Raw genomic sequence first — 27,283 nt, 5'->3', positions numbered from 1 at the left:
AACCTCTAGAAAACAAAGTAGGGCTGGGCTCAAGGGTAGGGGCAGTGGCCTAGAGCTGAAGAGCTCAGGGACAGCACCCAGGCCTAGGGGTAGGTCGGTAGCCTTAAGCTGAAGAGCTCAGAGACAGCTTCCAGGCCAAGTGCAAGCCCCAGGAGCCACAAAACAAAACAAAACAAAAGGATGGGGCTAGGAATGTGGCTTAGTGGTAAAGTGCTTGCCTAGCAGGCATGAGGCCCTGGATTTGATTCCTCAGGATCACATACACAGAAAAGGCTAGAAGTGGTGCTGTGGCTCAAGTGGTAGAGTGCTAGCCTTGAGTAAAAGAAGCTCAGAGATAGTGCCCAGAAAAAAGAAAAAGAAAAAAAAGCTGGATGCTGGTGGCTCACTTATCCTAGCTACTTGAGAGGCTGAGATTAGGTGGGTCATGGCTCAATGTCGGCCTATGGCAGAAAAATCTGCAGAACTCCATTCCAATGTGTTGACGGTGGCCGTGTTTCTGTTTCAGCTGTGAAGGGAAGCCTAAAATAGGTAGATCACGTTTGTCCGGGTACATAACAGGACAAAAAAAAAAAAAATCAAGATTTTATCTCAAAATATGCCAGCACAAAAAGGTGAAGGGAGCCAAGCGAGCCAGGTGCTGGTGGCTCACACCTGTAATCCTTGCTACTCAGGGCTGAGATCTGAGGATCAAAGTTCAAAGCCAGCCCAGGCACAAAAGGAACTGAGACTCATCTCCAATTAACCTCTAGAAAATGGGAAGTGAGGCTTGGCTGAAGGGTAAGGTGGGTAGCTTTGAGCTAAAGAGCTCAGGGGCAGTGCCCAGGCTGAGTTCAAGCCCCATGACCCACAAAGAAAGAAGAAAGAAAGAAAGAAAGAAAGAAAGAAAGAAAGAAAGAAAGAAAGAAAGAGAGAGAGAGAGAGAGAGCGAGCGAGCGCGCAGGGGGAAGGAAGGAAGGAAGGAAGGAAGGAAGGAAGGAAGGAAGGAAGGAAGGAAGGAAGGAAGGAAGGGGGAGGGAGGGGGAGGGAGGGAGGGAAGGGGGAGGGAGAGACAGAGAGAGAGAAAGAGAGGGGGGGAAGGGAGGGAGGTAGGTTTCAGTCCCTTACATCTCTGATAAATTTGCCAATCAATTCATTTAATCCGTATCACTGAATATACTTTGTAGCAACATTCATGGATGTCACTACAGATCTGTCAAAAACCCATAGAATATAAAACACTAAAGAAGGAACTTTAATATAATCAACTGACATTATTAGTAAAGTATCCGTGAAGGGATGAAGCTAAAGTGGTAAAACCTCTGCGTACCAAGTATGGAAGCTTGCATTCAAAGCCTAGTATCACCAATTAAAAAAAAAAAACCTAGTAATAATAATAATGTGTATCAATATTGGCTCTTAAATTCTAAAGATTACTATATTAATTCAAGATGTTAAAAAGAGAATCGAGAGAACGAGGACATGGCAACTTTAGTGAGTGTGTGCGAGTGCGCACACTGGCGCGAGCGTGTGTGTCTGTATATGTGTGTGTGTGTGTGTGTGTGTGTGTGTACACCAATACAGGCAGGTCTGAACTCAGGGCTTCGTAATCTCAATTGGCTTTTTCTACTCAAGGCTAACATTCCAACAACTGAGACATACCTCTACTTCTAGCATTTTGCTTGTTAACTGAAAATAAGTGTCTCATGGACTTTTCTGCTTAGACAGGCTTTAAATTAAGAACTTCATATCTGAGACTCCTTCTCACTAACCAAGATCAAAGGCATGAACCACCAGCATCAGGCTTGATTTTTTTACATTTCTTGTAATATTAGCTGTTATTCAGAATGAGTTTTCTCTCATGTGAAAACTAAATCTAAAATATAATGAGACATGATACATTATACAAGACTCTAGGCATTCACACACGGTAAGAAGAAAGAGAGGAGGATATTCTTAGGAGAGGAACACAAAGGCTCAATGCCTTTGTGCCTCTGATCATATAAAAGAATATTTATCAAAATGAACTCCAGAACTAGAAAGAGGTTTCTTCTTTGTGGGGTGTGTGTGTGTGGGAGTGTATATTGAGTCGGTCATGGGGCTTGACTGTTTTCTTTTGTCTTGTTCATTCATTTTTCTGTCTTTGGGAGAGTACAGAAGGGACATAGGAATGGAAGGACAAAAGGTGAACGCAAAGCAACAGTGATCCTCCTTAGAAATTATGCTGAAAATGAACTATACAACTTGTAGTTGCTAACGGGAGGAAAGAGAGAAGGAGTGAAAATGTCCAAAAAGAGATTATGTAACTGAAATCCCTCTGTACATCACTTTTATAATAGCAACTTAAAAAGTAAAAAACAAGAAAAAGAATTAGCTCTTGTTTCAGTTATTCCTAAAATTTTAAAAAGCAATCAGCAACACAAACTGGCATCTGCCAAGAATTTTCTCATTTAATGCAAAACCCAAAATGTTTTCCCCTAATACTTAATTAAAAACACTAGGCAACAGTACTATTCTAAATAAATTATATATAATTATATATTTTTAAAAATATACTCAGGAAAATGTTAATACAAGAAAAAAAAATACTAACAGTATTGGGAGATCTGGATTTACTTCTAATCTCACTTAATGTCACTAATAAACTAAATTTCCTCCAGGAGTTCACTTCCCCTACTGTGCTAAGAGTTTCCGTTTCTGTTAATTAAAAAGAAAAGAAGGTAGTTTATTCAAGCTCAACTACTTCTAAATCAACTATTTACAGTGATATAGTGAATATGAGGAAAAGGTCAATATTCTGGAGAATATACTCTTCATTTTCACCAAAGTATCTATTAGGTATATCACAAGAAGAGAAAACATGAATTAACAGATATTTTTTTAAAAATTCTGTCAGTCTACAGGTTTGAACTCAGGACCTGGGCACTGTCCTTGGACACTTTTTGCCCAAACCCAGCATTCTACCACTTTAGCTACAAGGCCACTTCTGGTTTTTTCTGTGTACATGGTACTGGGGAATTGAACCCAGGGCATCATGCATGCTAGGCAAGCACTCTACCACTAGGCCACACTCTCAGCCCCAACAGACATTAATTCCAAGGTATAAGTAGTGATAAAAATCCTTAATGAGTTGGCACCAGTGGCACACACCTATAATACTAGCTGCTCAAGAGGCTGAGATCTGATGATCACAGTATAAAGCCAGCCCAGGCAGGAAAATCCATGAGACTCATCTCCAATGAACCACAAAAATGAATCGCACAAAAAGCCAAAAGTAGAGTTTTGGATCAAGCAGTATAGTACTAGCCTTGACCAGAGAAGCTCAGACACACCCAGGCCAAGTCAAGCCACAGAACTGGAGGGAGGGAGGGGCGATCCTTATTGAATATTATGTGTAAATCCCATAAGTGCAGCCAGGCACTGGGGCTCATGTCTGTAATCCTAGGTACTCAGGAGGCTGAGATCTGGAGGATCACAGTTAAAAGCCAGCCTGGAAGGAAAAGTCTGTGACTTCAAGTAACTAACAAAAAGCCAGACTCAAGTAGTAGAATACCAGCAGTGAGCAAGCTAAATGAGAATACAGGACTCTTAAGTTCAAGCACTGGTAACAGAACAACAAGAGGAAATACTTTAGTAGAAGCCGAGAACTGTGGCTCATGCCTGTAATCCTAGCTACTCAGGAGGCCAAGATCTGAGGATCGTGGTTCAAAGTGAGCCTGGGCACTAAAAAGTCTGTGAGACTACTCTTATCTCCAATTAATCACCAGAAAATCAGAAGTGGTGCTGTGACTAAAGGGATAGGGCGGTAGCCTTGGGCTCTAGAGCTCAGGGACAATACCCAGGCCCAGGGTTCAAAGCCCAAGACCAACACAAAAAAGAAAAAAGAAAAAGAAAATACCTTAATAGAGTACTTATTATGAAAATCAAATGAAGGATCCACTGACTCTCACTTAATGACATAATCATTACTGTGCACCATACTAAATAAGTTCAAGTAAAATGTTTATAAAAAATTTTATAAAATGTTTTTAAGCACAGGCAAAAGATTCCTGAACAGAATCCCAGGGTCACAATAGATTAGAGAGAGACTCAATAAATGGGACTACCTAAAAATAAAAAGTTTCTGTACAGATAAAAACGTAGTCGCAAAAGTAGAGAGACAGCCAACCAAATGGGAAAAGATATTCACCAACAATATATCTGACAAATGCTTAATAGCCAGTATCTACAGGGAACTCAAGAAACTAATCCCCCCCAAACCCAATAAACCATTCACTAAATGGGCAAGGGAACTAAAGAGAGACTTATCAGAAGAAGACACTAAAATGGCAGAAAAGCATATGAGAAAATGTTCATCATCTATGGTCATAAAGGAAATGCAAATAAAAACAACCCTAAGATACCACCTTACCCCAACAAGAATGGCCAAGATTTTGAACTCAGACAATGACAGTTGCTGGCGGGGTTGTGGAGAAAAAGGAACCCTACTACACTGCTGGTGGGAATGTAAACTAGTTCCGCCACTCTGGAAAGCAGTGTGGAGGTTTCTTAAAGAACTGAAAATAGACCTTCCCTACGATCCCGCCATACCACTTCTGGGCATCTATCCCGAACATCATGACCCACGATATTATAAGGACACCTGCTCAGCTATGTTCATCTCTGCACTATTCACAGGCAATGGAAACAATCCAGATGCCCTACTGCAGATGAATGGATACAGAAAATGTGATATATATATATACACACACACACACACACACACACACACACACACACACACAATGGAATTCTACATAGCCAACAGACAAGATAAAATAATGGCATTTGCAGGGAAGTGGATGAATCTAGAGCGAATCATGTTGAGTGAGACAAGTCAAGACCTCAGGAACAAAAGGCGCATGGTATCCTTAATATGTGGCTATTAAATCCAAAGAGTACAAGAGCGAGGACTCAATATCTGCATACCCAATGCTATGGACATGGTAATGGAAACATAAACATAACTATAAACAAAAACTTATGACTCTATAGACATAATGTTTTATTTCATAAATTAATGTTTCTATGACATACAAACCCTTAGCCTAATTTTGATTAAGTTCTAAATACTAAGTCCCAGTGATTGTAAATAGAGATTCCCTTCTTGAACTTGTTTGTTAAACTTGTCATTTAAAATATGATGTAAAAATCAACATGAATAAATTCTTTAATAAAAAAAAGTTTTAAAGACAAAGTCGGGCCCTGGTGGCTCATGCCTGTAATCCTAGCTACTCAAGAGGCTGAGATCTGAGGATCACAGTTCAGAGCCAGTCAAACATGAGGTTCAGAGCCAGCCCTGGCATTAAAGTCTGGAGACTTTTAGCTCCAATTAAACTGCCAGAAAATCGGAAGTGGCTTAAGTGGCAGAGTTCAAACCTTGAGCTGAAGAGCTCAAGGACAACACTCAGGCACAGAGTTCAAGCCCTACGACCATCTGAAAAAAAAAAAAATTAAGACAATTTGAAAAGCAGTGGACTGCAGGCCACTGGTGGCTCACACCATTCTAGCTACTCAGGAGAGCCAGCCCATGCAGGAAAGTTCTTGAGATTCTTATCTACAATTAATAACAGGAAAACCTAAAGTGGTACTAGCCTTGAGTGAAAAAGCTCAGGGACAGAGTCCAGGTTCTGAGTTCAAGCTCCATGACAGACCAAAAAAAAAAAAAGGTAGCAAAGAAAGGACAAGTCTCAAGATTTCCTTCTCATATAATTAAATGTATCTCCCAGGAACAATTATGGGACAAAAGAAAAAAACAGACACCAACTTCTAAAAGGACCCAAGGATTTTTGCTTCTCTAGTGAAGATTGATACTCAGAATTAGTAGAGTTCCTGTTTCTCCTCATTTTCAATGCTGGTCTTGGAGCAGCAATAAAAATTCTGTAACCTCCTCAGTAAAGCTATTACGTAGACTGCTATATCTACCAATGGGAGGAACTTAAATGGAGAATTGTGTAATTTAAAGGATAGGTGGGCCAGGAGCGTAGCCTAGTGGTAGAGTGCTTGCCTAGCATGCACGAAGACCAGGTTTGATTCCTTGGTACCACATACATTAAAAAAAAAAAAGCTGGAAATGGTGCTATGGCTCAAGTGGTAGAGCTCTAGCCTTGACAAAGTCCAAGGACAGTGCTCAGGCACTGAGTTCAAGCTCCAGGACTGGCAAAAAAAAAAAAAAAAGTAAATAATAGGTTATACCACCAAAAAAGCCAGAAGTGGAGCCATGGCTGAAGTGGTAGAATACCAGCCTTGAGCAGAAAAGCTAAGGAACAATGTCTAAGCTATGAGTTCAAGTCCTAGGACTAGCACAAAAAGAAGGAAGAGGAGAAGGAGGAGGACAAAGAGGAGGAGGAAGAGTTGTTACAAACTAACAATTATTTTTAAATATGTTAGTATTCATATTAAATTATAAAATACTAGAATATACAACTTAATATGTATGGTTAATTATAAAATATGATTTTGCTGGTAAATCTGTAATTGTACAGATTGAAAACATATTAATCTAAAGGGAATTTTTAAAAAGTCTTTAGCAGAGTGTAATTAAAAATTAATTGCTCCCTACAGTTACTTAGCCAGGTAAGAATAAAATTGAATAAACCAGCCCCCAAACAGCACCTCTCAGCCTCCATAATGTTTTTTTTAAAATAAACAAAACATACTTGTTTCTTAGAACATAGAACATGCACACTAACAAGAAACACCAGAGCTGAGTGTGGTGAATGACATGTGTAGTCCCACTTAAGAGGTTGGGGAAAAGGCTCAAGTCCAAGGCTGGCCCTGGGAAATAAGTGGGAGACAAACTGAAATGAACTAAATGCTTAGGGATAGACATATCGCTCAGTGGTAGCACATGTGCTTAGCATGCATGTATGATGGGTTCATGAGTCTCATACAAACTGAGGCACAGTGGGAAGCCTTGGGCCCATTGTGTAACTCTAGTAACTCCCTGTCTTCCTTTCTTGCCAAGTGGTCTTTCCCTCTTGCACTCTGCCATAGTGGTGCCATCCACCATATGGGGACATTACCAAAACCATCTTCATCAGAATCAGCACTATACTGTTTAAACTTTCAACCTCCCAAACTGTGAACTATATAAACCTTATTATTATTAAAAAACATAAAAAGACTAATATAGAACGCTAGTATGTACTGTAGACCAAAATGTTTCCAAAGATGCACTTCTATACTGTCAGTAAAATCCAAATAGATGTGAACCTATGGCCCTGTTAAACAAATTATCACAAAAATCCAATTATGAAATCTAATGCAAAACCTAATCAGTAAAAAAAAAATCAGAAAAATGAAAGTAAATATTCTACAAAATGAGGCTTATAATTGTTAAATGTCAATGCTTTCAAAATAAAGGCAGAAATTGTTTCAATTGAAGGAGCATCAATATAATACATCAGGGAACAACTGTTGAGGTTTAGAAGTTAGTAATGTATCTGTGTTAACGATCTGATTTGATGTCCTGAATGTCATGTAGAACGAACATGAAATCATTTCAGAATGACTGGGCACTGGATAGACAACTGTCAAATAGTGCAGAGCAATTGTTTCAACCTTCATGTATGTCCAGCACTTTTCAAAAACCAATTAAAAAAAAAGTTGCAAAAGCTCCAAATAATCTGTAACAATGCTAAAAAACCTAGGAAGGAAGTGTATAGACAAAAACAGAAACTATGCTGAGAATGTTAGTGGTAGAGTGCTTGCCTAGCATTTATGAAGCCCTGAGTTCAATTCCTCAGTAACACATAAATTTAAAAAGCCAGAAGTGGTTCTGTGGCTCAAGTGGTAGAGTCCTAGCCTGGAGCAAAAGAAGCTCAGGGACAGTGCCCAGGCTCTGGGTTCAGGCCCCAGGGCTGGCAAAAAAAAAAAAAAAAGAGCAGAAACAATTTGAGAGAAAATACTGTAAGGATTAGAGAGGCACAGTACCAAAATGCAATACAGTAGGTACCCTCATCCCTACAGTTTCAAATTATACCTTTTAGTTACCTATGGTCAGTTATTGTCCAAAAATATTAGATAAAGGTGAGTGTGATGGCACATGCTTACAATCCTAACACAGGAAGCTGAGGAAGGAGGATCATGAGTTGAAAACCAGCTTAGAATATATAGTGAGACCCTGCTTTTAAACACCAAAGTATTTTTAACTCCAGAAATTATCCATAGATTTCAATCAGATGCCATTTCTGAATAGCAAGGCCAAAGCTCATGTCATGCCCATTGTCCAACGTTGATTATCTAACTACATTCCCCCAGCCCAGATAAATACTATTCTTTCTGTTTTGAAAACTGCTTAGAAGAAAGAAAATATTTAACTGAATGTTTAATATATCCAGGGTATCCACACTTATGCTGCCATCAAAATTCCACTGTAGTAGCCTGGAGTTTGGCCTAGTGGTAGAGTGCTTGCCTAGCAAGGTTCCATTCCTTGGTACCACATACACTGAAAAAAGCCAGAAGTGGTGCTGTGGCTCAAGTGGTAGAGCTCTAGCCTTGAAAAAGCCCAAGGACAGTGCTCAGACCCTGTCAAGCTCCGGGACTGGTGAAAAAAAATTCTACTGTACAAGTATTCCTAGTGTTTATGTTTAAATGACCCTTATTTTACATTAAGAATGGCCTCAAAGAGCAATTTTTCATTTTTTAAGCCAAAGAATAGCCATAAGTGCTTACTTTTCAGTTAAAAGGTACAAATTCTTAATAAAGACAAAAAAAAAAACCTACTGTATTCTTATCTCCAGTTAATCACCAGAAAACTGGAAGTGGCACTGTGGCTCAAAACAGTAGAGTGCTAGTCTTGAAAAAGAAGAAAAAGAAAGAAAGAAAACAAGTTTCTCTACCTAAGAAATTGTAAAGAAGAAAAAAGAATTCTTGCTAGTTTTGCTATCACTCACACTGCAAATGTTGCATCTAGGGATTGGGGGAAGGGGGTGTCCGTGGTAGAACATTTTGCCTAGCAGGAATAAGGCCCTAAGTTAGCAATTAGAAGAAAAAAAGTTCCAGCCACAATGTGTGGCAAAGTAGTTAGTTCAGATGGAAAGGCCACTGTTGATATACTGGCATTATCCATGGTTCAAAAAGGGTGGGTAGGGGGCATGGAACTTATTCACAGAAGATAAAAGGCTATTACTATGCACCTGAAGGATTAGATACCAAAAGTAAGAATAAAGCAAACATGACTAATTTTCTTAGCAAGAAGATGACTTTGTGCCTAGCATGCACAAAGCTCTGGGTTTGATCCCTCCATACCAAATACTCAGAAAAAGCTGGACGTGGTGTTGTGGATCAAGTAGTAATAGAGCAAAAAGTGTCCAAAGATAGTGCCCAGGCCCTGAGTTCAAGCCCCACGACTGGCCAAAAAAAAAGACTGAGCAAGAGAACTGTATCTAGGAAGTCAGTGGACTGGTTAATAAAATCATAGATGCCCAGCTATTTGTCCTATGGGAGACTGTACAGTGTGACCAAAAACAGAGGGGCATCTCCTAAGGAACAACCAACACTAGTATCAAGAAGTTAAGCTGTCCACATACCCTACAGGAGAAACCCATTCGTTAAACATTCCCTTTTCCTCTTCTAAGCAATGACCAAGTCAAAAGAACCATATTCCCCTGGGGTAGGGAAATACATCAAATGACCAATACAGCATGTATAAATTAGACCATAATGTAAAACTTGACTACAAAAAAATTCTAATATTTGAAAAAAACAAAACAAAACAGATGTACCAAACACAATTAACACCCAAATCCGAGCAGGAAACAGAAGACAAGCCTAGAATAACAACCACTATCTCAGAGACTATGTTGTATGTACACCAAAATTATGGCTAAGTAACAAAACTCAGGGCCAAGCCTTATGGCTCACACTTGTAACCGTATCTACTCAGGAAGCTGAGATCCAACAGGTAACATTTGAAGCAAGCCTGGGCAAAAAAGACTTCATCTCTTAAATACCCAACAAAAAGCTGGGCTTGGAGGTGTGATTCAAATGGTAGAGCACCAGCTGAAGGCTCTTAGTTCAAGCACAAGGTATGGCAAATAATAACAATGATGAGAATGAGAATGGTGATAAGAATGAAGATGATGAAGATGATAATGATGAAATAAAAGTACAAATCAACTACTACAGACAAAAGTTATTAAAACTTTAATTCCAAAAATAAATAACAAAAGACTGAAAACCAAGGAAGTGAGCCAAAGAAGATACCCACAATATAATGCCAAAAACAAAAACAAAGTTAAATGGAAGTGTGGTTCACAGATCCTAACAGTCTTTAACTCTGGAAAGACACATTCTAGGCATCTTTTTAATTCAAACTATTTTCCTTTTAACACTGAAAATTCATGTTTTCCCTTTTCCATTATGTTAACATTTTACATTAATGGCTCAAAGTCAAAACTAAACAAAACTTGTTAGTATGTTAGCAAGAATGAAACCATTATTAGCAGTGTCACAAGCAGCATCCTCACATATTCCAGATTTGTTCTGTTAAGACAAGTTTTACTATATAGCCCAAACTAGCCTCAAAATCCTCAGGAGTGGAGTGCTGGTGTCTCACACCTGTAATTCTAGTTACTCAGGAGACTAAGATCTGAAAATCACAGTTTTAAACCAGCTCAATCAAGCAGGAAAGTCAGTGACACTGAGTCACTGAAGCTAAGGGAGAGCACCCAGGTTCTGGGTTCTAGCCCCCAAACCAGCACAAAAAAGGGAGCCAATGGCCAGAGCCTTTTGGCCTAGGGGTAAGAGTGCCTGCCTAGCATGCACGAAGACCCAGTTTGATTCCTCAGTGCAACACACATAGAAAAAGCCGAAAGTGGTTCTGTGACTCAAGTGGTAGAGCTCTTCCCTTGAGAAAACACAAGGACAGTGCTCAGGCCCTGAGTTCAAGCCCCTGTATTGAAAACAATACAAAAAAAACACCACTGTAATTTATCAAATTCTGTTATCATCAGAGTATTCATAAGATCTAAATATTCCTTGCCTTCCCTCAACATACCTGTATAAGGCTGAATTTCCTCAATATATTTCAACCAAAACATTACTGCAACAAGTGAAGAATCTTTATGTGAGATTTGAGCTGCTTTCCACAGGAAGCTGAACATGACTAAGTATTCTTTTTGCTGAATTACAGTTAATCCCCCATATTCTGGATTCAATCAATACCGAGTTGCAAAAGATGGAGGAAAAAAATCATCTGTACTAAACGTAACAAACTTTACCATTATTCCTAAACACAGTATGACTACTTACCACTTATGCTGCATTAAGTATTACAAGTAATCTAGATGTGCCTTAAAGTATTCTGAGTAGATGTACACTTTACCATTTGATATACAGGACTTGAACATCACAAAATGTGGTATGGAGGGAAGCAGCTTGGAATAATCCTCCGTGGATATAAAGCTACAATTTTACTTGTTTTGAGAAATAATTATGTTTTCATTAAAACAATGTCAATATGCAGTGGTTTATTGTCTTGGTTTTTGTTTTGCTTGTTTAAAGTTACTGGAGTTTGGGGCTGGGAGTTTGGCCTAGTGGTAGAGTGCTTGCCTAACATGCACGAAGACCTGGGTTTGATTCCTGGTACCACATACATAGAAAACAAGCCCGAAGTGGTGCTGAGGCTCAAGTGGTAGAGTGGTAGCCTTGAGAACGTCCAAGGACAGTGGCTCAGGCTCTGAGCACAAGCCCAGGACTGGCAAAAAAAAAAAAAAAAAAAGTTACTGGGGTTTGAATTCTGGGCTTCATGCTTGCTAGACAGGTGATCTACCACTGAGTCACATCCCACGCCCAGCTTATTGCTGTTTGTTTGTTTTAATGTCTAATACAGGAATAAATAATGCACATAAATCCAAACTTACCCAGGGATGTAATAACTAAAAACTGAGTACAGTAGCCACAGGGTTATTATTATTTCTCATAATTGCACCATATCTTAATAGAGTAATACCTAGGACAGGAAAATATTTGAAATGGTTTATGGCACTCTGTCCCAAAATAAGTCATCTCAGACTACTCAATGAAGTGGTCCCCAACTTAACAAGGGTTGTGTTTACCACAGTTTCACTTCACAATAATGCAAAAACAATAAACAATCAGTGGACACTATGCTTCAAATTTTGATCTTCTGCCCAGCCAGCAATCCAGGGTACAAAGTACAAGCCACAACAAGGGATCCCAAGAGTAAATAACTAGTACTCTACACTGTTTTGTGTTGCTAGGGTATTTTGGATACAGGTAATTCAATAAATATTAGAAATCCAGTATTATAAATAAATGTATTAATATATAATAGAAATATCCTAAAATATTACCAAGTAAGCTTTGTGTTGGATTATTTTGGTCAACTGTAAGATTAGCAAGTAGATGGACATGTTTAATAGAGGCTGAGCTATGGAGCCATAATACTTGGCAGGTAGAACAAATTAATTCATTCTTACTCCTCCTCCCTCCATTAACCTGCATTATATACTAGAACTGAACGCAGAGCTTCATTCTTGCTAGGTGAACACTCTACCACTTGAGTCAATCTCAGTCTAAGAATTGCTGGCATGGTTTCAGTTATTATGAGTTTATTGGATATAACTCCATCACAAATTGAGGAGCATATGTTATTTTCTTAGTGTTCTTTCCATTTTTCTATTCACTGTAATTCTGTTGGGTTTTTTTTTGGGGGGGGAGGAGGAGGTCAGTTATAGAACTTGAACTCACGGCCTAGGCGCTGTCCCTGAACTTTTCTGCTGTAAGTTACTGCTCTACTACTTTGAGCCACAGTGCCACTTGCATTTTTCTGCTGGTTAATTGGAAATGAGTCTCATAGACTTTCCAGTTCCAGGCTGGCTTTGAACTGTGATGCTCGGATCTCAGCTTCCAGAGTGGCCAGGATAACAGGTGTGAGCCACCAACTCCTGGCTCACAATAATTCTTGTTAGATAATGGCTTGACAGTGTTCTTTCTCACCCCTTCTGATACACCAAAAAAAGTAAAGAAATAGTAAACCCTGTACAAATATCTACATAAGAATATTCCTATGAATTAAAATCCCAGACTTCAATATACCTATTTTGATTACACTGATATCTTCATTTCCTAGGAATAAATAACGTTCAGATAAGTAAGCTTTATTTTATAATGTGTGTGTGTGTGTGTGTGTGTGTGTGCGCGCGTGTGTGTTTTTTTGTTTTTAACTACTGTCTTATTAACTATCACCTGTAAAGCCTGTTAAGCAAGGCCTTCATCCAATGGCCATCTGGAACAAAATTTGAGGTGATAGGAATAAAGAGTATGACAAAATTCCAATGTGTTTGTTTCATGATGGGTGGGAAAGAATATTTCAAAATTGTAGGGACATTAACAGAAATAAGACCTAGCTTGAGTGCAAAGACAAAAGTAAAGAATAAAATAAAAAGGAAGATAGAGAATGAGTTTATGTTTAGATACCACAATCAAGCCTAAGAATATACTGTATAAAAACATAAATACAAGGGCCTGGAGTTTGGTATAGTGGTAGAGTGCTTGCCTAGGATGCACAAAGGCCCAGGTTCAATTCCTTGGTACCACACATAGAAAAAAGCTGGAAGTGGTGCTGTGGCTGAAATGGTAGAGCTCTGGCCTTAAGAAAAATTCCAAAGACAGTGCTGGGGCCCAGAGTTCAAGGCCCACAACTCCCCCCCCCCTCAAAAAAAACCTAAATACAGTTAATTCTGGAAGAGAAAAAAGAAACTTGAGGAATAACACATATAGAACAGTATACTGCTAAATATAAAAATATTGACACTTACACAAAGTTGGAATTAAAAGACATTCAGAGCTAAATGGGATTGCTCAAATAAAGATAGCATGTTTTGAACAGTTTTTCTGAGATGATAAACATAACTAAGTTTGTAAAAGAAGGGAAAGGCAAAATATAACTGAGAAATAATTAGCACGGAAAATTAAGTAAAGTAAATGAAGCTAGCTATTAAAACAGCTATAAAGCTATTAAAATAAAGGAATTTGAGGAGAAAGTTGAGTAATAGCTACATTTCTTCTCTACAATTAGGGGGAAAAAGGAGAAAACTTAAATGTAAATTCGAAAACAGTAGTAGTATAAAGAGTTAGTGATGAGAGAGGAGAGGGGAGAGAGGAGAGAGAGAAGAAAGGAAGGGAGGGAGGATGGATGGATTTCCTTAGCTACTTCAAAAGTAGATACTAAGAGCACAATTCATGAAAATATTTTTCCATAGCAACAATTATACTGCATTCAAAAACTGAATCATCTATGATGAACAACTAGAGTTATAGGTTATCAGAGAAGAAAACCAGAAAAACATCTGTAAATATTTTATAACAATCGTATTACTAGAATTAATAAAGCATGTAACAGAAAAATGAGTAAAGACAGGACCAAAATGAAAATGTAAGCAACAAAATAGGCACATTTAAAAAGAATCTGGGTAAGTAACAATTACAAAGCAAATTGTTTTGCTATTCAACATCATTAAAATTCTGCATAATTCCAGAATCCATTCGTACAATAAAAGCAGGTTAAACTCTAAATCATACTATCTATGAGTAATTATTTCACATAAATGGCTAAATATGCACCCAATTTTCTGAAATTTCAAGTGTTTCTTACATACTGCTTAATCAATACAATGTCTAGAATTAGACTGATTTTAATCAACTATAGATGTCTTTTGTTAACACTTGACTTGGTTATTAAGAAGCATCACACAATAAAATTTTGGTTCCCATATATGAACCTCTGTAAGCTTTTAATATATATTTTCAATAGCTTGATCTTAAGTGGCAAAGAGACTCCATAAACTACTACTTGAATAAACTGAAGCTCTGAAAACTTAGCGATTACTTTAATAAGCAATGTCTTTAAACACACAACATGAGCAAACACTATGGAAAAACAGCGTACTTTTAAAAAATACAAAAATTCACAATACTATGAATACATCAATCTTAACTGATGACTGCTTTTTAAAACCTTCTAAACCTACTGTCAATTTTTAAATGAAGTTTTAAAAACATTTACAGTGTGAGAATAGTATAATGCCTAAAAGACGTAAGTGCTGACAATTGTAAGTAAATCTGTTGAAGGGGGAAGGGAACCAAAGACAACTACAAAGATGAATACATCTTTAAAAATATGTTGTCAGAATCTAGAACTATTCAGTCCTCAAGAGGAAAAAAAAAAAAAAACCCTCCGAAATCAAGGATCTCATCATTTTCAAGTGCTATAATACATTTTATATACAAATTTACTAACACAGAGAAACAGCTTTGCAAAGTGATAATTCTCAGTAAGACATGCTCTATCAAGGCTTTATTGCTTTCAGGCCAAGTATAAGCCATAAAAGGAAACTGAAGTTCAATGTCATTTATTATGTTTCCCTCTTTCAAATACCCAAGAACAATCTCTTTTGCTGTCTAATGTTATGTTCAAATCACACAGTAGATCAGTTATGCGTCTCAAATTCCTTAATAAGGGTAGTTTGTCTTACCAGGAATTACGTGGCTGAAAATTATTACCAACTATTTTTTTTTAACTTTTGGAGAAACAAATCGCTAATCAAATGTAGAAAAACAAAGCAGTGCAGCGTAATAAAATTTTTCTTTTTGAGCGTTCTTAATAAAAATATGCTATAGCAAAGAACAAGCTGTGAAATAAGTTGATCCTGGCCTTTAAGACAGATCTTTTTTCTTTCCATTCAGGAAACGCAATTATTTTTCTTTAGATTTCTAGCAATTAATTCGGTACCATTTGGTGAGCTAATTTGTATTTAAGATACACTAACAGAAAGCCTATATTTAATATTTATTCAAAAGTAGAGTATCCTCTTTCGCCTCCCTTTTACCGCACAAACACTGGGGCAAAGGTAAAATCGACACTACAACGCCATTGAAAAGAAGTTGGAGTTGGTTGCATGCAAAACTAGTTCGGTGCGCGGAGACTACCCATTGGTTCGAAGTGTTGCTAACTGACTGGAGGAATGTCTGCCAAACGTCACGAATTCCTTCCCGCATGGCCCCTACCTACCTCTCATTAGGCAGAACCAAACGAAAACAGATGGGCCAACACAAAAATGTGAAGACCGTGCAACTCACAAAGCCCAGCTTTTTATCACACATTTCCCATGAAAGTCGCCTGAGGAGCTTTACTTCCCTTCTTATTCAATCTCAAGGGCTGAAGTTGCAACGAATCAACTAACTACTAACACGATTTGTTTTCTTTCCTTACCCATTCCTCTCCATCCCCTGATCCCTACCACCTCCTCTTCCTGCCAAGAAGTCTAGTGAAAACTTGCTTTCGTTCAGATGCTGAATTTCCGAAAAGAACACAAGACTTAAGGCACGCTTTCACCTCTCTCTTCCACCCCCCTCAAAAAAAAAAAAAAGAAAAAAAGAGCAACTAGAAAGACAAGGCTTGTTTCGAAAGTCCAACAAACAACATGCGTAAAGATGTGGGCAGAAACATCTCCAACGCGCGATTCACGCAAGAAACCAAAACAGACGCCGGGGCGGCAGCCATCTCGGGAACCACCAGGTCCCTCCCGGCAGCTAGCTACCTTTCTTCCAAAACAAAAAGTTGCCAAGTTCAGCAACTCGACCCTCCAGTGCGGACGCTCCAGAAAAAGTCCAGCTCGCGGAGCCCCGGCCGAACAAAGGCGCGCTTTCTCCCGACGGCCGCCCAAGGGTTCGTCCCGTCCCCTGGCCACGACCTCGCGTAAAAACGCAACCCCCGAGTCCAGATGGTAGCCAGGAGGGAAAAAAAACCCACGCCACTAAAACCCCGGATCCCGGCAGTCCCGAGAGGAGGACGTAGGGGCAACCTGGGCCGAGTGGGAGAGAAAAGAAAGAACACAAAACACGAAAAAGAAGCGCGTTTCCCGGGGAGGGAAGTTCGGGGGGAGAGGGGGACGGCGCGACTTTCCGTGGGAATTACCTTTCGTCCGGACGAGTGTCTCAGGGCAGCGGCGTCGGGGCTCGGCGGGCCATGACCTCCTCTCTCGCTCGGGTCCCCGGGAGCCAACCGAGTTTCTGCGTCGGCCGAGGGCGGATGTGGGGCGGCCTCCCGCGGCCCGGGAGTGGGTGGCTGCGGCGGGGGGCCCGGGGTGCGAGCCGGCTTCCTGGTCCCGACTTCGGCTGGAGTTTCCACCACCCCGACTAGGTTCTCCGTCGAAGGAGGTGGAGGGGGGGGAAAGACAACTTTTCACTCGTGACACCGCCCGGAATTGCCGTGCGAAACTCACTTCCTGCCTTGGCGAAGAGCAGGATCCAGCTCGGGCCAGGGGAACCCGGAAAACCAGCTCGGCGCGCGCCGCGGGGGGGAGGGGACGCGAGCCGGGCGCAGCGGGGCCGGGCCGGGCCGGGCCGAGGGGGGCGTCGGCCGCCCAGCCGCGGGCTCCCGGGCACCGGCGCACTGCGCCGCGCAAACCCGACGGCGGCCCGAAGCGGCCGGCGGGGGCGAGGACACGGCCGGGGGTGCTCGGCGGGCCTGGGCCGCGCTAGGCCGCCTCCGCCTGGCCGCCACCCCCCGAGCCGGGCGGCGGGGTTATTGTCTCGGATGAGCCTGCCGCGCCCTGCGCCCGCGTTGCGCCGCCGCCCGGAGCCGGGGGAACCGAGGAGCCGGGCAGGCTCGGTGGCGGGTTCCTCTCCGGGGCCGTCGGTCAGCCCTTTGGTCGGCCCTTCCGTCCCTCTTCTCCGCCTTCTCCACTGGCCCCGGAGCCCTCTCGGTTCCCGCTCCCGTTTTCCCGCCGCTGTCCCTCCGCTCCCCGCCCTCCTCTTCCTCCCCGGCGTCCGAGGCTCCCCTGCGAGGTGCGGGCGGCTGGGGCCGGCGGCAGCCCGGTCTCCTCGCGAGCTCGTGGGGCCGCGGCAGGGGGCAAGGCTGCGTCCCCCGCGCCGCCGCGCCGCCTTCGCTCGAGTGAGAGACCGCGAGGGGAGGCGAGGAGGGAGGGAGGGAGGGAGGGAAGGAGGGAGAGAAAAGAGGCGGACCGGGGCAGGGGCGGGGGGGGGGGGGGGGGGGGGAGTCGCCGCCTCGTAGACCGCGGCGGCAGCAGCGCCACCGCCCCGGCGGCGGAGGCGAGGGCGGGGGGGGGGGGGGGGAGTAGCGGGGGCGGGGCGGGGGCCCGCAGAGGGGGGCGGGGCGGCCTCCTGCCCGCTGCACCCCCGCCGCTCGCCACCGGGCCCTGGGGCGGCGCGAGCCAGTCAGCGCGCGCCGGCCGAAGTCGGCGGCGGGCCGGGGGTCCCACGGGAGGGGCCGCCTCCGCCTTGGGCCCCCGGGGGACGCGGCGGGAAGCCGCCTCCCGAGTTTCTTTGTACGTCTGTGACCGGCGCCAGGGGCGACGCGAGCCCAGTCCCGATTTCCAGGCGGCCGGTATCTGCTTCAGCCGCGGCCCCCCGACATCGCCCGCTCGGCCAGCTCAGGTCGCAGGAAACCACCGCGGCGGCCCGGCGGAGCCTCCCACACCCGCCCGCCCCGCCCCGCCGCCCCGGCTCCCCCGAAGGCTCGGCCTCGCCCGGGCCGCGAGACAAAGCTGGCGCGGGGAAGGGGAAAATGGCCCGCGCGCTGCCTCCCGACAGTGCCTTTGTTCGTGGAAACGCTGGATGCGCGCGGCGTGCGACCACGTAGGCTCCCGGCCCTGGCCCTTTCCCGCCGGCCGCTGGCGTGGAACCGAGCCGGCCCGGATCGCTCCGCCTGGCAGGGTTCGCGTTGATGGCGGGGAGAGACTCTTTAAGCATTCTGTCAACACATATGGCATCACAAGCCTCAACCATAACATTGCACAGTTTTCGCACTTGCTGCTTTAAATATGTTAACAGACAAGACTTACCCTTGTTTTACCCGGAAAGGAAACGAAATAGTGAGCAAACCATCCTACACACACACCCTACTGTACCTACGGGTACACGGATGGTTATTAGCCTCCGGGTCCCTGAAGTCACTGGTTCAGATCTTCCATCTGTAGCCCAGAGATAAATGTATCCCCAAATTTGAATAGAGAGCTATATGTCCTACAGACCAGTTTCGGCTTGTATCCAAAGTGGTGGGGGGGGATCAAAATCCATCAAAGAATTAAACCAAAGTGAGGTCTATGCTATGACCAACACTTGAAGTCACTCCAAAGACAGTCTCTTTGGAAAGAAGTAATAGCATTAAGCTGGGCCGTGGTGGCTCACGCCTGTAATCCTAGCTACTCTGGAGGTTGAGGTCTGAGGATCTCGGTTCAAAGCCAGCCCGGGCACAAAAGGACCTGAGACTCTTATCTCCAATTAACCTCCAATTAACCAAGTGGGGCTTGGCTCAAGGGTAGGGCAGTAGCCTTGAGTGAAGAGCCCATGACCCACAAAAAAAATAAATAAATTTAAAAAAGGAGTAATAGCATTATAGCTATTGTTGTAATTAGGAGCTTGGAAATGGCAGACATATCAGTAATATCAAGATGCATATCTATTTTATGTGAATAAACTACTGCACACACAAAAATGCTAAAGTTACTGTGTTGTACAAGCTGGTTTTAATTGTCACGAACAAGGTTTCTTAGTCCACTTTTTTGAGTCTGATCAGAATCCGCATGGCTCTGAACTCAAAAGGTTATCTGTAAGCTGAAGAAGCATGTCTCAAACCAGTGGAAAACCAGCTGGATCCTGGTATTCCAGTGCTGCATCCTGTCTCAGGTTAATTTTAAACCCTATTAATGTTCTATTTGTAGCTCAGTAGCAGAGAACTTACTTAGCATACAGCAGACCTTGGGTTTGATACCCAGCACCACAGAAAAAAAAAATGATACTATACTGTACATTCAAATAAATCTAAACCTTCCCTCCAAACCACAATAAGTAGAACCAGACAACATCTGCAGGCTGAAGTCTTGCTCTGGTCCTAGCCCTTTTTATTTTAAATTCATGCCCAGACCCAATTTTGGAATCTTTCAGGCTAGAGAAGCCCCTATAATCAAAACCCAATTTCTACCATTCACCAGTCAGAGTTCATGTCTCAAGCACCAAACATAATCCAGAAAAGGCAGTATTTTAAGTCTTACTCTTCATTCATACCTAATTCATCAGGTTGTTTCCCTAAAAGCAGCATTTGAAAAATAGAAATAACATATGCTGAGTATAAGTAGATAGGAGAGGGAAATGTACCTCAATTCTTTGGAACAACATATGGAAAATAGAGCAGTACTGGAATATAATGACCATCATTTGATCGTTAAATAAGTCCTGCTTACTCATGCTCTAAGAATGAATCCTGGGCCAGGAGTTTGGCCTAGTGGTAGAGTGCTTGCCTAGCATGCACAAAGATCTGGATTCAATTTCTTGGTACCACATACATAGAAAAAAGCCAGAAGTAGTACTGTGGCTCAAGGTAGAGCTCTAGCCTTGAGAAAGCCCAATGACCATGCTCAGGCCATGGGTACAAGCCCCAGGACTGGAAAAAAAAAAAAGAATGAATCCTGAAAGATTAGCTTTAAGAGATTGGAAGCCAAGATACACTTGTCAGTAGCTATTTACTTTATCAACTCATTCTTTAATCATCTCTTTATAAAGTATCTTCCCAGAAATTCTGCCTCTGTAAAATTAGGAACTATCTGATCAGGTCATCCAATAATCAGAGATAATGATTCATCTTTGTTATTCAGCACTGACTCTTTCACTCTAAATCATATGAGCAGCATACAGAGAAATAGCCAGATCTTCCATTTGGACTTTCTTACAAGGCATTCCTGTTCCATGCTTCTACAAATTCATTTCCTTTTATAATCCTCCCACAGGATCTTGAACTAAAGATGGACTGAACTTTTCATTTATAATTAAACAGAAAACTAAAACTCCACCTTCAACAAGACTGCCTAGCTATGATTCTGAAATGATTAACTGAATCCCAGGACCACCTTAGAGAGTAAGCTAATGTTTATTGAGAGTAAAACGTGATCTTCCTATTCCATTTCTCTAGGATTATCTGTAAAAGGCCTGAAATATTTCTTTGAGATTCTCCCTCCCAAAGCTAGAGTTCAAGAAAGAAATACTGTCTGCTAGAGATAAGCGACATTGTCTCATGACAGCCTGAAGGCCTTAAGCATTCCATGGACTGTACAAGTCATCCATCAAAAGAAAAAAAGAAAAAATATATCTACTGTTGTTCAAAGGGACTGCCTGTCAGAGCAACCAAGCACAAGCACTGGGAGGCCAACAAAGCACAGTGTTTAAGTTCTTATTCCTTTCTCCTTTTCTAGTCCATAGCAAACAATTACTTGTTGGTTTTAGCGTTTAGGAAAAAGGAATCTTAAGACTAGCATAGAGTTAGGTTGAAAACAAATGTAGAAACATTAAATGAACTAGGTCAAAATGCACTATGAATTACAGGGAAAATCTGCCTCTATTTGTGAAAAGCTTTCTGAAACATTTTGAAGTGTTGTTGTTTTTGATGTGTGTGTATGTGTGCACGCACTAGCACTCGTGCATATGAGTCCTGGGGCTTAAATATAGGGACTGCCATAGTAACTGCACTTTTTTGCTCAGGCTGTTGCTTTACCACCTGAGCCATAGCTCCAATCCTTGTTCATAAATCAGGCACAGTAAGAGACTAGAAACAGCAGTTAATAAAATGGAAGTATTGTAACACTATACTATAATAAAAGTTATGTGGGAATAACTTACTGTACAAAATATTTCATTATAGTATCCTTTCCCTTCTTATGATGAGGTGAGGTGATAAAATGCCTACATAATGAAATAAATGACATGACATAGCATTAGTCTATTACATAAAATATCCTTGAGCACAGGCACTGTGAAAAACCATGACGATCTGGTAACTGGGTCAGCTACGGAGTGACTTGTAGGTGGATAATATATACAGTGTAAATACACTGGACAGGGATGATTCACATCCAGTCAGGATGGAGCAGAACAGCATGAGCTCTCATCACACTGTTCCCCAGAACAGCATGCAACTGAAAACTTGTGAATTGTTCATTTCTTTGACTTCTTCATGCAATATTTTCACACTATGGTTGACTATAGGTAGCAGAAACTCTGGAAAGTGAAACTATGATTAAAGAGAAACTACCAAATAGGCTTGATGGTTTTTTTTCCTATCCTAACCATTTTGTACATGATCAAAGTTAAATTTATTTTAAGACATTTTAAAACACGTGGAGAAAATCCACAATACCAAATGTTGATGTTGTGTGTCTTCTGAAACAAGGGTGCTGGTATGAGCAATGTAGCTGTTGATAGTCTTGGACAAGAACATTTGCAAAAATAAATTTGAGCTTCTTCATCTCCATATTGGAGACTAAAATACTAACTGCTTCACAGATCCCTGGCAAAACTAAATGGAATACTGTTAGTAAAGTACTCAGCACATTACTTGGCAGCCTTAAAAGTGGGAACTATTATTAGCAGTGTGCGTTCAAGTGAACTATAATGTGACTGCATGGCCATCAGAATGAAGGGCCACCATAGTCAGTCATCCAAACGAGCACACTTTGAAAGTGAAAGCAGACACTAGTAAATAATAGTTACATTGGGACAACTACATAAAACCAGACCTGTTTTGGACCAACTGGGGTAAATGGTAGCCCTAATAATTTCCATGTCTAGTGCCTTATTCTGACCCAGTTCCCCTCTCTAGTCCTTCCCAGTATGAATCATAACCTATTTCTATCATATTATAATGTGCACCCGCTTTCTACATCATAGCAACATCAGCAAAACAAGATCAAATGCGATACTCATTGCCCTTCAGTGCAAGCTTTTATTTAAAAAATATTTGTGCACAGATGCGGGTGTGGGAACACATTATCCCAGCACTCAGAAGGCTAAGGCAGGAGATCATAGTAGAATTTGAGACAAACTTGGACTACATGGCAAGGCTGTCTCAAAAAAAGAAGTTTATATGTTACACATTTTCTCTCATTGAATAACAAAGTTACTCTTGCCTTACTAAATTTATACTTCATGAATTAAATTTTTTTCCAGTCATGGGGCTTGAACTCAGGGCCTGAATACTGTCCTTGGGATTTCTCAAGGCTAGAACTCTACTACTTGAGCCACAGCACCACTTCAGGCTTTTTCCTAGGTGTGTGGTACCAAGGAATCAAACCTGGGTCTTCATGCATGCTAGGCAAACTCTACCACTAGGCCAAACTCCTGGCCTCATGAATTAAATAGTTTTGAATAGCATTTATTTTATTTTATTTTCTGCTGGTACTTTGAACTCAGGACCTCGAAGTTACTTAATTTCCTTGCTCATGGCTGGGTGCTCTACCATTTGAACCATGACTCATATAGAAAAATGAGGAACAAAAATTTTAAATAATTAAAAATGAACATTGATAGTTGACACAAGAACAGTTTCTTCCTTGGGGGGGCGAGGAAACTAACTTTTTGGGAACCTGTCTGCAATTGTTCTTCAAGATATGTTGAAGAATAGAAGTGGTGGTACAGGGCCGGGAGTTTGGCCTAGTGGTAGAGTGCTTGCCTAGCATGCAGGAAGACCCAGGTTCAATCCCTTGGTACCACATACTTAGAAAAAGCCAGAAGTGGTGCTGAGGCTCAAGTGGTAGAGTTCTAGCCTTGAGAAAAATCCAAGGACAGAGCTCAGGCCTTGAGCTCAAGCCCAGGACTGGCAAAAAAAAAAAAAAAAAAAAGAAGTGGTGGTACACACTTGTAATCTCAGCTACTGGGGAGGCAGAGAACAGAATTGCAATTAAGTCTAGCCCAGGCAAAAAGTTAGTGAGACTCCATCTCAATGAACAAACAGGATGTGGTAGTGTAACTCTCATCTCAGATACTGGGAGGCATAAGTAGGAGGACCAAGGCTAGAAGCCAATCCTACAGAAGGAAATAGTGCAAAACACTCTCTTAAAATAAAGTGAAAAAGTTCTGGTGTATGACCCACATCGCAGAGCATCTTCCCAGCAGAGAAGCCCTGTGTTCAAATCCCAGCATAGGCAAAAATGAAGAAGCTGCCTTAACTAATATCACAATTTTAAATGTATCCCTTCTCTGCTGTTTTCCCCTAGTCCAATCGTTTTGTTCCTATGTCAACTATCAAAACAATCATATTTTAATTATCTTCATTTAAAAAATTTTTTTTGCTAGTCTTGGGGCTTGAACTCAGGGACTGAACACTGTCCGTGGGATTTCTCAAGGCTAGGGCTCTACCACTTGAGCCACACACCACTTCCAGCTTTTTTTCTGTGTATGTGGTACCAAAGAATAGAACTCAGGTCTTTGTGCATACTAGGCAAGCACTCTACCACTAGGCCAAACTCCTGGCCCCATTATCTTCATTTTTAATTATTTTAAATTTTTATTTCTCATTTCCTACATGATATATAACTACTTTCTCTTTCATATATTTCTTGTAGCCCTTTCTAGACTTTGTTTTTCTTATACAAAACTTTATTTAGTATATAATGATATATCCTGCTTTGCAACACATTAAACTATCAATACAAATGCCCCGTTCCTTCCTAAGGATATTTATGTATATTAAGTGTGAAAACAAGTTTTCAGATTTCTAGGTATTTTGTTTCATAATTTTCAACATGCTTTTTCCTTTTCTCTCTCTCTTTTTAAAAAATGCAAGTCCTAATAGAGATTCCCCCCTTGAACACTTGTCTGTTGAACTTGTCATTTAAAATATGATGTAAAAATCAATGTTAATAAATTCTTTTAAAAAAATGCAAGTCCTGGGGCTTGAACTCATAACTTGGGTGCTGTCCTTGGGCTCTTGTGCTCAAGGCTACAACTCTACTTGTGCTTTTTGGTTTTTTTGCTGGTTAATTGGAGATAAGAATCTTATGAACTTTCCTGCCACAATCTTCAGATTTTAGCCTCCTGAGTAGCTAGCATGACAGATCTAAGCTACCAGCTCATCATTTACCCAGCAATTCTTGTTATTTTATTTCATTTACTTGCTTTCTACCACCTTCCTACTTTATACCTCATTGATAAAGAATATTTCATCTTTTGTAGTAATTGAGCCTAACCATTAAGTTTCTTCTCATCCATATGGTCATCTCCAGAAATGGCCCTTAGCGTTTGTTAATTGATGACTTTTGATAAATCATTTCATCTCTCCATGCAATAGTTCATGATCTATAAATGGAAAAATTAATCTTACCTTATTTATCTTATTTAGGGTTATTATATCACATGAAATGAATGGACATTAGAGGACACAATAAAAGCTATACAAATAAAATTTATCTCAGTGAAAGACCCCTTGCACAACTAATGTATGCTAATGAAAACTTCATGAAAGAAATGATCTTTTTAACAACACTAGGAATATGATTTATTACTATTATCAGTAAGATATATCAAACTGTCTTAAATGTCTGTTGACTTAGATGATCCACAATATGTGTTATGATCTGATCTTTTAAATGTCCTCTGAAATCTAGTGTAATAAAGGCTTGGGTACCAGCAGCTCGACTGTGATTAGATCATGGCAGCTCCAACTTCATCAATGAATTAACCTATTGAGAGTTCTTAGCCAAATGGACTATTAGGAAGAAGGTAAAGTCCAGTTGGAGGAAGTAGCATCTACAGGATACATCTTGTCCTGTGCTTCCTCCCTGTCTCTCTCTCTGCTTCCTAGTTACTGTGAGGCGAGCATCCACAGCCCTCTTCACCATGACTGGCCTTATCACAAGCCCAAAGCAATGGAGCCAGCCCACCATGAACCCAAATCTCTGAAACTAGAAGCCAAAATTTGCTCCTTTAAGTTGCACATCTCAAGTATTTTGTCACAGTGATGAAAAGAGACTGTTGCTTACATTTATTTAATTTTAAGTGCAGTGTCTATTCTTTAGAAAAGGTGGATATAAACTCATCACATTTTATATAAACTCATCACATTTTACATAAAAATTAATCCAGAGACCCCCAAAAAACCACCCCATGAGAAATGAACTTGAATTTACACTATGAAAATGATCATAGGCAAATAAGAATGGTAAGTTATTAATGGAGACTGTTTGGCTAATATCAAGAAAATAAACTTGAATAACTAGAATCTGGGAATTTTCAATAATGGTTAAAAAAAGCAAGAAAGGCGCCCGGGAGTTTGGCCTGGTGGTAGAGTGCTTAACTAGCATCCACAAAGACCCAGGGTTCAATTCCTCGGTACCACATACATAGAAAAAGCCAGAAGTGGTGATGAGGCTCAAGTGGTAGAGCTCTAGCCTTGAGAAAGTCCAGAGATAGTGCTCAGGCCCTGAGCTCAAGCCCAGGACTGGCCAAAACAAAAACAAAAACAAGAAAGGACTTTAGAGATCATCTTGCTTCAAGTTCAAAACGGCATTTTACCTATGAGGTTTAAAGATTTGTCCGAAGCCACACAACTAATTAGTGGAAAAACCAGTTTGAACTCAGTTCTCTTCCACTTCAGTATGTGTCAGCTTTACAAGTTGCTACCACATAGCAATCCAAGCATAGAACACATAAACCACCAAGGAGAAGTTTGACAGAACTAATTAAAAATGTTTAACTCCATGGCTGTAAACATTCCATCATGGGCCTAACTGAAAAGGCCCCCATCTCCCTAAACCTAATGGCTTTTTCATTAACCTCTGTCTCCTTGCTCAGATCTCATAAAAACCCAACTCTCATCCCACTTCTTTGCACAGTCTCCAAGCCCACAGCAAGACTGTGCCCCTTGCTACTATAGCTCAATAAACAGTCCTCGCCTGTGGAAGATGGAGTTGGATCTATTTTCTTCCTTCCTCCTCCATTTTCCTAACACCAAGCCTAAAGAATTACAGTGAGGGGCTGGAGTTATGGCAGAAGTAGTAAAGCATCTATTTAGTAAGCATAGGGCCATGAGTTCAATCCCTGACATTGCCAGAAATTTAAGTAAATAATATCTTCTAAAAGAAAAAACAAAAAGAATCCTAGTCAGTTTCAAGGTAAGTTCTTATGAGCTTGTGGGGAGGATTGGAGAGGGGAAGGAAGTAAACCAATGTGATGCCAAACATGTTGGAGTTAAAATAGTTAAACAGTAGCTGGATATGGTGGCCTGTAATCCTAGCTACACAGGAGGCTTAGATCTGAGGATCATGGTTCAAAGCCAGCCTGGCCACTACAAAGCCTTGAGACTCTTATCTCCAATTAATCATTAGAAAATGGGAAATAGTACTGTGGCTCTAGGGAAGGGCAGTAGCCTTGAGCTGAAGAGCTCAGGGACAGCACCCAGGCCTAGAGTTCAAGCCCCATGACACACACACACACAAAGTTAAATACTGGTCCT

At 41.3% G+C, this 27,283-nt stretch overlaps 1 protein-coding gene across 6 annotated transcripts in view; it reads right to left on the bottom strand.

Annotated features, from left to right (window-relative positions):
• The window catches only part of Erbin (erbb2 interacting protein), a 100,230-nt gene extending 82,902 nt beyond the window's left edge, over positions 1-17,328 (bottom strand). For 5 of the 6 annotated variants that reach the window (XM_090331751.1, XM_090331752.1, XM_090331754.1 and 2 more), the window contains exon 1: positions 16,961-17,328. The gene's annotated coding sequence lies outside the window, so the exon portion shown is untranslated. The remainder of the gene's footprint in view (positions 1-16,960) is intronic. The other variant, XM_090331753.1, reaches the window with a different exon arrangement.
• Between the last annotated feature and the right edge of the window lie 9,955 nt (positions 17,329-27,283).

The sequence above is a fragment of the Megascapheus bottae genome, chromosome 4 (genome assembly GCF_031878675.1).
Source record: "Megascapheus bottae isolate mThoBot1 chromosome 4, mThoBot2.hap1, whole genome shotgun sequence".
NCBI lineage: Eukaryota > Metazoa > Chordata > Mammalia > Rodentia > Geomyidae > Megascapheus > Megascapheus bottae.
This window is presented reverse-complemented; position numbering and strand designations above follow the sequence as displayed.